The sequence below is a fragment of the Xenopus laevis genome, chromosome 4S (assembly GCF_017654675.1).
Source record: "Xenopus laevis strain J_2021 chromosome 4S, Xenopus_laevis_v10.1, whole genome shotgun sequence".
In the NCBI taxonomy this organism is placed as follows: domain Eukaryota; kingdom Metazoa; phylum Chordata; class Amphibia; order Anura; family Pipidae; genus Xenopus; species Xenopus laevis.
Genome location: NC_054378.1, coordinates 127,050,414 through 127,061,552, shown reverse-complemented (window position 1 = coordinate 127,061,552; position 11,139 = coordinate 127,050,414). Strand labels below are relative to the sequence as shown.

The 11,139-nt window shown below is 42.7% G+C and overlaps 1 long non-coding RNA gene across 1 annotated transcript; it reads left to right on the top strand.

Moving 5' to 3' along the window:
- Window positions 1–534: 534 nt before the first annotated feature.
- On the top strand, window positions 535–10,788 carry LOC121393383. Its single transcript, XR_005961039.1, has 3 exons — window positions 535–952; window positions 4,051–4,221; window positions 10,333–10,788. It is a non-coding gene; the product is annotated as an uncharacterized LOC121393383 (long non-coding RNA).
- The last annotated feature ends 351 nt before the right edge of the window (window positions 10,789–11,139 follow it).

The window sequence follows — 11,139 nt, the reverse complement described above, 5'->3', positions numbered from 1 at the left end:
TTATTAATGTCAGTATGGCTGCTGTACTGGGGACTAGTAAAGATGCCCTATAATAAGATTGTAAAGGTATGGGACCTATTATCCAGAATGCTAGGGACCTGGGGCTTTCTGGATAACAGATCTTTCTGTAATTTGGATCTTCATACCTTGTCTACTAGACATTAAATAAACCCAATAGGCTGGTTTTGCTTCCAATACGGATCAATTATATCTTAGTTGGGATCAAGTACAAGCGACTGTTTTATTATTACAGCGAAAAAGGAAATCATTTTTGAAAATCTGGATTATTCGGATAAAATGGAGTCAATGGTAGACGGCCTTTCTGTAATTCAGAGCTTTATGGATAATGGGTTTCCTGATAACGGATCCCATACCTGTACCTTAAATTATCCTGACAGCTTTTCATTCTCATTAAAGCCATCTCTTGGTTTCTGGTGAAGCAAATACACCGTAGTGTATTGAGAGGGCTCCTAAATATCTGCTTTACTGCTGCTATTGATTGATGATTCTGAAAATAGACATGAGAAAAGAATATTTATATACAAAAACCCTGACAGGCGGCACAATAGATCAGCGTCTGCCCTGGTTATCTTCCCCTTGACCCATAATGCTCCGAGTTGTTCACCTTGTCTCCTCTTTCTCAATGAATTATCATGAGAACATTTCTCCTTCTTTCTTGTCTCTTGAACATTTTCCTTGTTTCTTTGATCTGAAAAAAAAAAGAGTAAATGAAGAGATCGATTCTTTCGCTTCCATAGTTTGGGCTTTTAAATCTTGTGTCCCGGGTGGCAGCTGCTGTAAGGATCTCTCATGTCTGCTGGTAGCCCTTGTAGTCTGGATAGAGAGAGAATGATGAAAGAGCTGAAAGCAGAGAAGCTGGAAGAAATGGCCGCTGCTTATTAGAGATAACAATGTGATATGGGAACTCGCTGGAACAAACATTTCAGAAGTGGTGAGTTATTAATGTTCTGGGTACCGAATCGTACATTTGGCTCCATATCTGGAGAAATACAGCCACTAGGAGCCTCATTAAATACAATGTTATTTTGTTAATTTAACTGATTGGGGGAGGGGTGTATTGAATACATTAAAGGGCATATGGGGCCAGTGTTATTTCTAGCTTGGCAGATGGCAAGGCCCAAACAGTCCCACACAGGCCCAATAAATAGTGACTGGCAATGGCATCTGACTGATTCCCTTTGGCATTTTCCTGTTGTGGTTAAAGATCACGGAAGCAAAGGGAACCTCTGTTTGTGCGCTGCTTTCACTCCATCGATATTATTCTGTCCGCACACAGGGCCGCTCCTGCCATGAGGCAAGGTGAGAACCAAAAACGCCGCCTCTTGTGACTTTAAGAGCCGAATGTCTGGGTTCTTAGGACAGAGACACGCGTGGACTCTTCTTCGGTCGACTAATCTCCCTGAACTGCCTTCCTACTGGCTAGAATCTAAATCGCCGTCGGGATGGCACTCGGAGTGCTTTGTTTTCAGAAGTCGTTCGAAGTTGCCTCACGAGAAAACTTCAGACAACTTCAGAAAACAAAGCGATCCAATCGCCATCCTGCTGGCAATTTTGATTCTAGCCGGCGGGAAGGAATTGCGGGGGGATTAGTCACCCGAAGAAGAGGCGATTTGTCACCAGGCGACGAATCTCCCAAAATCTCCACGTGTGTCTCTGGCCTAAACCTCACCAATCTGCCATATTCAGCGTACGCTGCATGTCCTGTCTATATCTCACCAACCTACTGTGTGCGCACATAAAAATTGACGCGCATAAATTATTCAGGCACCCATTGACTTCAATGCATTTTGACAAAATAGCAAGATGTATAAAAATTTTGTGTGCGTCATAAATTATTTTGATGCCCATTGACTTCAATGCGTTTTGTGAATTTTTGCTGTTTTGCTAATTTTTTCGCAGTTTCGCTAATTATTTGGTGAAGCGAAATGGGACATATTCGCCCATCACTAGCCCTAACCAGTTTACACTGCCCTGTCCTTCACATCAGGGTCAGACTAGGGGTCCAGGTCCGATCATCTCAGAGGCTCCCCAAGTAGCACCCAATGCAGTAACCCCTCCCCGTGCGTATCTTTAACTGCTGTGATTTATGTCCGTGATTGGTTGGAGGTCAGGAAGAGCACAGCAAGCACACACAGTTTTCGGCAGGATGCGGCTCTGGGTCCCCAGGGCCAACAACTAATTTCTAAAAAAATAACCCATGGCAACTAATCAAATTGCTGCATTCATTGTTCTACTTGCAGCTGACTTCAAAAAGCTAATCATTGATTGGTTGCTTTAGGTAACTGCCCATGGCAAATTTGCCCATTGTTGATAAATGAGCCCCAGTATCTTGATCATATTGCCTTATATACAGTGCCCTTGGCAATAAGCACTGCTCTCCCCCATTAGCACTGCTTACCTTATCTACATTGTACCACCCTATCTACAGTCCCCTAGCCAATCTGCACGGCCCTGGTCTTCATGTTACTATGTGGCCCAGAGGATTAATTCCACAAATTCTCCCATCACTACAAACGACTTTGTTAAGCACAACAGACCTTAGTTTAGCTTAGTCATTTGTGGGGCACGGTATCAAATGCTTTGGCAAAATCTTCGCCCCCCCCCAATCTCCAGCACCTTACTTACCTCATCATAAAAAGCAATCAGATTAGTCTGACATGACCTATCCTTCATAAAGCCATACTGATTGCTGCTCATAATGTCATTCGCTAGGACACAATTTTGAATGTGATCCCTTAACAAGCCTTCAAATAATTTGCCCACCATAGATGTCAAATTTACAAGCCTATAATTGCAAGGCTGAGATCGTAATCCATTTTTAATTATTGGAATCACATCAGCTTTCCTCCAATCCATAGGTACCATACCAGATAAAAGCAAATTTGAGAAAATCAGAAATAGGTTCTAAAACTGAACTATGCTCTCTTAGAACCTGGGGTGTATGCCTCCAGGCCCTGGAGCCTTGTTTACATTAATTTTTATTAAAGCTTTATGAATCATATCCTGAGTCAGCCACTGACTAGATTGAGCTGAGCCATAAGTGCAGCTATGAAGTGGGTCTGGGAACTCAGACTTCTCTATTGTATACACTGAAGAAAATAACTGATTTAGTACATTTGCCTTCTGTTACAACCATACTGGTACCATTATTTAAAGGAGCAACACTCTCAACCTGCATCTTTTAACTATCAATATACGTAGGGACCCATAGGGTCAATTCCCCTATGATCTGAACCACATGATGGAAATCCCTTTTCTGTGTAGCTACAGGGTCTCCTAAAGTCATTTCCCAGTGCAGCATATCTGGCAGATACCAGAGGGTGTCACAAGGTGTCGCTGCTGCACCACCTTTGGATATATAGGAGAGTCATGTGCTCACAGCCATTCCTCCTTTCACTTTCACTGAGAGAGGGTGTACAGAGACTACTGCAAAGATGTAGGGCGCAGGAGCCCCTGGATGGCTGGGGTGCAGCAGCCCCAAGCCTGGGAGCTAGACCAGGAGGGTCCGTAGCTCCTAAATGCAAAACCTGGACTTTGTGCTATGGACAGTGCTGGGAGCTATGGTCAGCTGCAGAGGATAAAGCAAGTTGTGTGCTCAGCTAGGAGAGCGTGGAGCCTTTGAGGGTGTCATCATGTGGATGCTTGTTCCAGCTCTGTGTGAGCCCTGTGTTAGCCCCTGGGTGAGTTTGCCTGTGGGAGTGTAGAGAAAGAAAAGATCCAGAGATTTCACCATGTGGGAGCAAATACCTTGTCCAGAGGGAAAGGTGTGTGGGCAGCTAGCGCTACCTGGGAACAATTGTGCTCTTTGGGGAAAAGGGACTGAGACTCTTTGTCTGCCAAAGGAGTAGTGTGGGACTATGCCTGGCAGGGAGGTGCCAAGATGGCACTATCACAGGTTCCCAGGTCATGCTATTGAATGCATATGATTAAACTGAATGTTTACTTTGCCTTTAATCTTGCATAAAGTTGATATTGTTATACAGCACTGTGTGTGTGTATATTACTGTTTTCCTAATGGGCCACCCGCAGGTGTACTCCCGGATCCTATTAGGTGGAGGCACTGCCAAGAGAAAAATTCCCAGTACCCGTTCACCTTGCAAAGGGGACTCAGGACCTGCACTGGTATTTGGTAAGACGATAAAACCTTGGCACAAGGGGGATCGCCAAGAGGATGTTACACTACTTAAAAAACTTTTTGGGGTAAGTCTTAGCCTCCTCATTTCCTTTCTTTGCCTTCCGGATTGCTATTTTACAACATTAATTATAGTGTTTATTTTCAATAAATGCAGCTTCTGTCCCAACAGTATAACAGTCTGTATGAGTCAGCGCTAAAAGCTAGGAGAAATAAGAATGCAGCATAAAGAGAATCTAAGTGTAGCGGGTTGTTGGTAGTCGTAGTTCCACACTCTCACAAAATTCTACTTTAAGGTGCTTGATTACTTGTTACTTCCACCACGTGTCTTACTTATAAGTTGGGTACTTACAAACGTTTTAAGACTTTTAGGCATTCAAATATAACCAGGGTAGTCTGCTCTGCGGCTGTTTCATGATTTTAGAAGATTTTTAAGGCATATCGAATCTCCACTTGTGGAAAATTACTATGCGTGTTATTAGCCTGGTGTCAGCTCCGACCTGCGTTGCTTCCACCCGTGTAGCTCCCCTAGGCGCCTGGAGATAACGTCACCGGCCTCGCCTTACACGTTTCGACTCCTTGGGACTTCGTCAGAGGCTTCGTGTGGGCAAGGTGTCTTTCCCTGCCTCTTAAACAACTTTGTGGCCATGGAGACGCCCTGTGTTCTCCCCAGTCATTTCCTGGTTTCATTTCACTGACTCACGTCACCATGGCAACCTCACTAAACTCCTGCTCTCTCATTTCATTGTTGCTTCTTAACTTAGATCAATGGATTTGTGCATAGATTTTTAAAAATATATCTTTTAAAGTGAACTAATCATTGTTGGTACTCTAAATGATACGTTAAAATCTTATAAATATTTTTATATATTTATATATATTTATATATAATGTATCAATACGTTTAATTAAATATATATATCTCAATAAGTTTAATTTTTAAATTTTTTAAGTTTAATTGTTAATGTGGAATATTCCACCTTATTTTTATATATTTATTTATTTGGTCTCTCCACTTAAAATTGATTTAAAAATATGATTTAAAAGGTGGTTTTTAATTAAATTTCAAGGGTTTTTTAAATAGATGTAGCCAACAATTCTGTCCCAACAGACTTGTAGTTTTGAAATTACTTTCTCTTCTTTCCTATTAACTTCTTTACTTCTATATTAAGCCACAGGGTGATTCTTAGAACTTCTACATTTACTCCTTTAGGGAATAAATTGAGAACAGTAATGATTTAATATAATTTTAAATGACAACCATTTCTGCTCTGTGTTTTTAGCTGAAAACTTAATGCCCCAATCAATGCTCTCAAGGCACTAAAATTAGCTTTTCTGAAATTCATGATTTTTGTGGCCACAGTATATATTTGTTTTTTTGCACCAGACATTAAATGATATAACATTATGGTCACTATTACCCAGGGGTTCAATGACATTTGCTTTAAGTTCTGGCTCATTAGAGATCACTAGATCCAGTAGAGCATTTTTCCTGGTTGGCTCCTCAACAACTTGTGCCATAAAATTGTCATGTAACAGTTTATAAACTTGTTCCCATTAGCTGATGTGGCAGTACTGTTGCTCCAGTCAATATCTGGGTAATTAAAACCCCCCATTATCATTACTTTACCTAAACTAGCAGCCTTTTCTATTTGCATCAGGAGCTTCGCCTCCTCCTCGTCACTTACATTAGGGGGTCTATAGCGACTCCTACAATTAATTTGCTGGACTCTTTACAATTGGTGAAGAACTCCACCCATAAGACTTCTGCCCCCTCATTTTCTAACATAACCTCCTCCTTTATATAATCTTTTAAATCCTGTATAGGCGCTGATATTAACCGCCCAGTCATGCGACTCATTCAGCCATGTTTCGGCCACACCAATCACATCATATTTTCCCTCCAGCACCAGCATCTCCAGCTCATTCATTTTACCAGTCAGACTCGTTGCATTTGTAAACAAACATTTAATACTGGTACCATATTGAACATATGACATGTGGTCCTCCCTATCCTTAACAGTATCCCCACCCAAATCTCCGCCCCCAATTTTCCCTTCCTTTGCCCACTCTCTCATCTAACCTGTCTTCCACTGAATCTTTTACTGGACCCTCCCTCCCCCCATGCCTAATTTAAAATCTCCTCCAACCCTCTATCCATCGTCTCTTCCAAAATAGCTGCACCTTCATCATTGAGTTGCCCCCATCCCTAGCAAAGAGCCTGTAGCCAACTGAAAAGCCCAGTTCTCCAAAAACCCCAAACCCTCCTCCCTACACCAATCTCTCAGCCACACATTAATCTCCCTAAGCTCCCGCTGTCTCCTTAGCGTTGCTCGTGGCTCAGGTAATATCTCTGCGCCCCTCCACTGCCCCTTCTCAACCCCCCACTACACCGACCCCTGCCAGTCATTGCTCTGTGACCCTCCTTTCCTCCCTCTCATTTTCCCCTCAGCTTCAGTTTAGATTCCAAGATGAAAACCCACAACATCTCTCACATGTAAATACTGCATGGAACTGCTGCTCCAACACCACATACGTGTGAGTAAAACGCTGCTTAACACTTAATTCACATGCAACACTCACTTATCAGCTCCCACACTCGCTGTACAGACAAAAACTTATTGAGGTTTCAATGTTACTGCCCCGGCCCCGGCCAATCGCAAGAGTTGGAAACAGATTTGAGGTGAATCTTCTGTGCAGCTGATAGAGGGAATGTTTGCTGAGCAATAGAGCCCGTGGCACAGGCAATTAGAATCAATCAGGAGACACGTGGACTGGAACTGTATAGGGAGATATATAATCTCATTACAGACAATCTTCTGCTATCCTGGCCTGGGGCTGTTGAAACAAATGGGGTTCAGACTTATAGATCAATTAGAATACATGAATATGAGCAGCGATGAATAATTCTGCTCACTACTAAATCTGGACCTCCGCAGGGACCAGTTCAGCACCAGCCTTCAGCAGGGAACAAACTCAAAATATAATTTCAAACAAGTGGAAAATATCACATTCAAGTTGTTAATGACATATTTACTAATATTTATCAGGGCCGGGCCGGCTTGGTTCTCCAGGCAACCGTGCAATTGTGAGCGTATGCATGCAAACAAGTGCTGGCATGCTCAGCGGGACTAGAGGTAGGCAACAGAGAGATCCCATAAAACTATGGCAGCATAGGTATTCCCTATACTAAGCACAATTCAGCAAGAACAGTCCCTAAGTTTGCTCATAGTCTGTACAGAGAGATCCCATAAAACTATGGCAGCATAGGTATCCCCTGTACTAAGCACAATTCAGCAGGAACAGTCCCTAAGTTTGCTCATAGTCTGTACAGAGAGATCCCATAAAACTATGGCAGCATAGGTATCCCATGTACTAAGCACAATTCAGCAGGAACAGTCCCTAAGTTTGCTCATAGTCTGTGCAGAGAGATCCCATAAAACTATGGCAGCATAGGTATCCCCTGTACTAAGCACAATTCAGCTGGAACAGCCCTATAAGGCTGTACAGTGACAGATTTCTATGGATGATACTGAACTAAAATTTGGAGTTAAAGATATACGTAGATGTGACCATGCCTGGATTTGTGGCAAGGCCACAAAGACCTGAGCCTAGGGCGGCAGAAATTCATTCGAGTAAGTTGTGCATAGATGCATATTCATGATGTGCGCATGCTCATATACCTGCACGCACAGGGACAGGGAGGATGATGCGGACGGGAAAGGGATGTGACGCAGACATGAGGGTATGGAAGAGAAACGCTGATGGGGAAGGGGACATGGACAGAGAGGGGGAGGCATACTGGGGGGGTGCGATATGATCGGAGATGGCCTAGAGGCGCCCCGTTTGTAAATCCAGGCATGGGTGTGACCTAATGACCAGGCCCCATAATTAGCACATGCTCAGATGTAATGGAACATAAATGCTGCAAAGCTCATCTCTGCTGATGCCCTGGAGATCATGGTTCTGTTGGTGGCTGGAGGGGGACCCAGTACCTTGGATCCAAATGCAATGTGGGACTTGTCAGGGCTTCTGCTGGTGTGGGAACGTCTCAGTCCTCTGCTACTAATTTAATCTAAAAAAAGAAATGTAGTTTAAAGTTATTACGTGGTTCCTTCTATAAATGTAATAGTAACTTGATGTTGATAGGGGGAAACTAAAGAGCACAGTGGCTCAGTGGTCACTGCCTGGGGTACTGAATGGAGTTTATATTGGTGACCCCTCTGCAAGGACTGCCGCTTACCCTGGTGGTCTAGTGGCTGTTGGGAACGCCCGCAGTGTCTCCGGCGGGGACGCCCGTCGCATGGATGTTCTTCCCTTCAGCGCCGGCTCTCCTATAACATGTGCGGTGTGATGATGTCATCGCACAATGGAGCAAAATTCTAAGTATTTATAGGGGCCTTGAAATAAAACTCATTGCCCATTGTTAGGTTCTATTATCTAGTTCCTGGTGCTTATTTCTATGTGTATCCTACTGATCTCCTGGTTTGACCCTTGCCTGCCTAATTATTCTGACCTCTCCAAGCTGATCCTTGACTGTTTGACCATTCCTAGAACTTTGCCTGCACCGAGCCGGCCTGTCTGACTATTCTTAACTCTGCCTGTGCTGGTCCAGCCTGCCTGTTCCACGCTGTTATCTGTCCAGTCTTCCAAGTTGAGTTGTCTTCCATTTCAGTATCCGGGTGAGACCATCGTGCCCCTCTACTCGTCCAGAACCTGTAGCTTTGCTCCTCTCGTAGTAACACCTGGCGGCATCCGATTGGCTGAGGGCTCCTCCCGAAGTGAAAGACGGCTGTTAAAGGCAGAAGCAAGAGCCGAGACCAGGGAGCCCAGCACTGGTTCTGCATTCAGGGTGCCGAACGTGACACCCTCAACCCAGAGCTGCTTAAGAATGAGGAACATAAATCTTTAAACTTCAATATTAAAAAAAAGATACCTCCCAATGTTTTGGAAATAAAAAGAGGGTCAAAAAATTTGGCGTTCGTAGTGCAGCAATTTTTTTCACCATGCCCATTTTTTTGGCCACACCCCTAATTACCATGTTCATTTTACAAAATTTGGCAGGTTATGAAAGTTTGAATGGATTTTTATATTTTTTTCAGTTATTACAGTTTTGCCAATGAAGGTGAATTGCCCTTTAAGATGTCAGTCTGGCTTCTCACAAGGGACCTGTTATCTTATATTGTTACAATTACTTATTTGCTTTTCTCAAAATTGTTAGAAAAGTTTCTTATTTCAACCCCGTGGCTGTTTTGGGCTCGCTGCCAAAAGCCAATTAAGTTAGAAACGTTGTTTCTTTTTTTAGCTGTTCAGTGCAGAGAAAATGGGGGCTTTCCAGTACAAACACGGGTCTCAAAAGAGGGACTGTCCCGCTGAAAACGGGACAGTTGGGAGCTATGGAAAAATGGTCACGAATAGAAAATAGAAAGTAATTGGGAAAAGTCTTTATTTCTTGCTAACTGACTGAAACCAACTGAGCTGGAAAAAGTGTTTGAAGTTAAGTTAATTAAAAGGTGATCCACCCCCTTATTTAATAGAATAGGGAAAAAGCATGTTCAGCACCAGCCCTATCGATTGCACTCATGTTGGTGTGAGTACAATATTTATAAGTGTGTGTTATATTAGGAGTTAAAGGGATACTGTCATGGGAAAACTTGTTTATTTTGAAATGCATCTGTTAAAAGTGCTGCTCCAGCAGAATTCTGAACTGAAATTTGTTTTTCAAAAGAGCAAACAGATTTTTTTATATTTAATTTTGAAATCTGAAATGGGGCTAGACATATTGTCAGTTTCCCAGCTGCCCCCAGTCATGTGCTCTAATAAACTTCAGTTACTCTATACTGCTGTACTGCAAGTTGGAGTGACATCACCCCCCTCCCCAGCAGCCTAACAACAGAACAATGGGAAGGTAACCAGATAGCAGCTCCCTAACACAAGATATCAGCTGCCTGGAAGATCTAAAAACAGCACTCAATAGAAAAATCCAGGTCCCACTGAGACACATTCAGTTACGTTGAGTAGGAGTAACAATAGCCTGCCAGAAAGCAGTTCCATAGTGCTACAATTCCCAGAAATCCCTATCCTAGAGTATGAAAATGTAACATTAGCCCCTAAACAGATGACCAATGACCTAATAAATGGTTAAATATCTATCTTTGTTCTCTGTTCCTTCCTCTCAGAAGTGAGTGATGTTTCTGCAGCCGACACAAGGGGATTCCGGCCTCACACACTGAAACCCCAACAATATATCCGGCTTCCTAGTTCCAGTACAATACCTTTCCCTGATTTAGGGACGTCACGTTCAAAGGATTCGAGATCTCCCACAAGCATTGAGACGATCTGCGAGAGGATCGCCCGAAGCCACGTTAGTTCCACTTTGATTAATTAGTAACAAACAGACCCAATATAAAATGCAAACAACAGAGAGAGACGTATGAGAATCGAGCCGGCGATGCCCTACAGACAATTACCCTGATAAAAACAGAATTAAAAGGTTAATAAATGAATAAAAGTCTCCCCATAAATATGATTAAAGATAAGGCTGTGAAATAATTAGGAATGTTTAATTGTAAGAGGCTCAGCTAATTAACAGTACAAGTTGCCCTTGGCACTCAGGATCACTTGTTTTATATTGAGAGCTGGAAGTACAGGGAAATTTACCATATTCAATAGTCTTACTTGTCTCTCTGCTTATTTCTCCTTCAATATTGTGAGATCTATAAGTATAGAATGCTTCATTCCAAATGAGGAGCAAGTGCCATTTTTGGACGCAAAACAACCTGATTTTTAAACAATGCAGAATTTTTAAAAAAAGAACACTAGCAAATTATAAATATACAGAGAAGAAATGTTCTGGGCACACAATAAGCTATACCCTCATACTGTACTGTCTAAGGGAATCAATATGGCACCTCCTCCCATATGTATAAATACAAATATACAGAGAAGGAATGTTCTGGGCACACAATAAGCTATACCCTCATACT